We start from the raw sequence: 3061 nt of genomic DNA on the forward strand, positions 1-3061 counted from the left end.
CAAACTTTGCATCCCCCCACCCGCTTTCAGTGAAACCAACCCAAAATATTCGCCGTTTCTATGATTCTGTCTCCAAAATTAAAGGATTTAGAGCGGTTTAGCAAATCCAAGCCCCGTATGCCCACAGCCGGGGCTGCCTCCGCCGCCAGCCAAGCCGCAGCCAGCCCCGGACGGCGACTTGGGGCGGGCTGGGCGATGGCCGTGAGCTGTGCCCTGCTCGGGGTCTAATCCTGGATGGCACCTACCTCCTTAGTGGTATTTCTGAGGGCTTTTCACTAGCGTGCAGCTGCGTCCGCGCTGTCAGTCAGACACCCTCTAGTTGCAGGGGCACCCTGGAAGTGACGGTGTCGGTGGGAGCTGGGGTGGGAGCTGGATTGCTGAACCACCCCGTGTGTGCATCAGGCACTACGCAGGTGGTTGTCTGACACGTGTGCAGATGAAGTGGTCCGGGAAGGAAATAAAAAGTATCTGGAAGATACTGCAAGGGTATCCAAGTGATATTCAGGTGGGTGCTTGGACAGGACATTAGAAACCAGAGAAAACCTTTACCAGAGCTGGCGTTAAATTGGTGTATTGGACTGTACAAAGGGTTACACCAGCTGCTTGGAAGGAAGAGTGATGCTCCTGCTACTACAGGACCCCAAACAGACTCCCAGCAGCCAGTGGCAGTGCCCTCCTCACAGCCTGCATTGCCCACCCAGCAGCCCCTGAGCCCACGGGTGTTGGAGGCCACACCAGGAGAGCACCGAGCACCGCAGCACTTTGGCTTTTATTTTCCAAACCTCGCTCCAGCCGCATCTCTCTGGCTGCGCACTCCCTCTCCCCCTCCATCTTGTCTTCTGCCGTTCTCCTTCAGCAGCAATTAACTCTCATTTCATTCTCCTCCTCCCTGCCGTGCACCACTGCTTTCATTCCTCTTCTCTCAGAAGGCTCCTGACCTTTGTTTTCTATCGCTCCTTCCTCTTACTAACAAGGCATCAGCTCTAGTTTCCTCCCGCTCTCTCCCTACTCCCCTTATGGCTTATTCAGGTCTGCAGAGAGCCTGACACACAGCCTTTTGCATCTACCTCCATCCCGAAGCAAGCTCAGGAGATGCTCAAGAGCATCAGGGTGCCACTCTAGGAAGGGAGGAACAGAAGGCATTGCCCCCGCAGCAAGCCAGGGGTGTCATGAAACTCCCACTCGCGCTGTCCCGTTGGTGGTGTGTCCCGTTGGCAGAGAACCGTTTCTGTGTCTAACAAAGCCCAGTTAAAACATTAAATATAAATATAAATAACTGTATTAAGCAGCTGCTCTCCAAAGGTGGACAGTCAGCGTGTCTGTCAGCCGGTGTCGCGGCTGCTAAAATAACTGTATTAAGCAGCGTCTCTCCAAAGGTGGACAGTCAGCGTGTCTGTCAGCCGGTGTCGCGGCTGCTGGCAGATTGACACCAACCCTATGGAACAGCGAGAAGGGAAGGGTGAGCCGTGGTTTCCTGCCACGCGCCTGCTGGGAGTTTGAGTCCCCTTCTGGAGCTCGTCACCCTTGTCCCCCACGTCAGCCTCAGGGTGAGCGGCGTTTCCCCAAATGCCAGCTGGAAATTTCCAGTGGCTCACAGCGGTCCTGAAACAAAAAGCAGCTGCTGCCCCCGCTCTGGCGCTGTGTTTTGGGGTCTGTTCCTCCTGGCAGACACACCACTCCCGGTTTCTCTGTCTGGATTTCCAGCCTGTAAGTGCTGCACTGTATTTATTGGAGGGGATGATAGTAAACAATGTCCAGAATTAGGTGGGTCCATCCTGCAGCGATGGGAAAACATGGGTTTTCCTTTCTGACATTGCTATCAATAAGCATGTAGGGTGTAGAAAACGCCTTGTAAATGTTTAACCTGTAGTTGAGGATGAGTTGAGAGAAGTAAATATGCGTCGGGTACATGAAGAGAGGGTAATTCCATCCTTGTGATGAATTTTGTCCCAAATCCTTCCTTAAACCCAGCCGTCACTTCATGCCTCCTGCCTGCTCCTGGCCAGGTAAGTGGTCAGCTGAGGTTTTCATCTTTTTTATCCCCTAAATACTACCTTTTTTTTTTTGTTTCTGCACTCCCTTTGTTTTTGGGTTTTTTTTTTTTTTGTTATCGTGGGCTGACTTCTAGGCTTCAGACTGCCTCATCTTCCGTCCCCATAACACAGGGGGGCACAAACCCACAGCTGAGGGTCTGGATTTCCTCTGTGAAATCGTCTCCTTGAGAAGGGACAAGGCACAAAACTGGTCTGCAGGTAAAGTCCCAGCAAGTGCCATGGGGCCGGGTGTGCCCAGGTCTGCACATCACAACTTCGGGAGATTTTTATGTCTCGGTACTCTGGCGTTCCGTGGAAATGAGAATTTTTACTTCAAACCAAACCCGTTTTAGCTGAAATCAATGCTGCCCCTCCCAGTGCAGAACTGCTTCCCATAATGCAGTACCTGACCTGTCTCTTGTAACATTCCTCCAGCTGATGGGGCTTTCACCAGCTCTCTTGGGCAACACTTAAAAAGCCAGAGAGGTTTTTAGTCTGGCTGCTCTTCCTGCTGCTCAGCAGAAATGGTCCCCGGCTCGCTTTAATGTTAGTGCTATTTAGGCATCCTTCATTGTGCCAGCCTAAATAATTAATCTCCTTTTTTTTTTTTTTTGGCTTGTGTGTGTATTTTGCAGTTCATTGTCACTCCTCCACTATTTCTTAACAAAGCTGCACATATTTCACTGTCTTTCCAAAGTTTTGGTTATGGAGGGACGTTTTACAGCTGAGCGGTTGAACACCACATTATAAAATGAACCAGCAGTACGAAAGCTTGTGTGTAAGATTACAGTTGGTGTAAATGGCCACACGTGACTACATCCGGCAGCAAAAGACCCTGTTGTTGTCACAGCATCTGTTAACTGAGACCCCCCTGCAGTGCTGGGTCCAGCTCTGGGCTCCTCAGCCCAGCAGAGCCAGGGAGCTGCTGGAGCAGGGCCACAGGAGGCCCCAGCAATGCTGGCAGGGTGGAAGCCCTCTGCTGGGAGGCCAGGGGAGAGAGTTGGGGGGGTTGAGGCTGGGGCAGAGAC

Source organism: Buceros rhinoceros, unplaced genomic scaffold (assembly GCF_000710305.1).
Source record: "Buceros rhinoceros silvestris isolate BGI_N320 unplaced genomic scaffold, ASM71030v1 scaffold25188, whole genome shotgun sequence".
Classification (NCBI taxonomy): Eukaryota; Metazoa; Chordata; class Aves; order Bucerotiformes; family Bucerotidae; genus Buceros; species Buceros rhinoceros.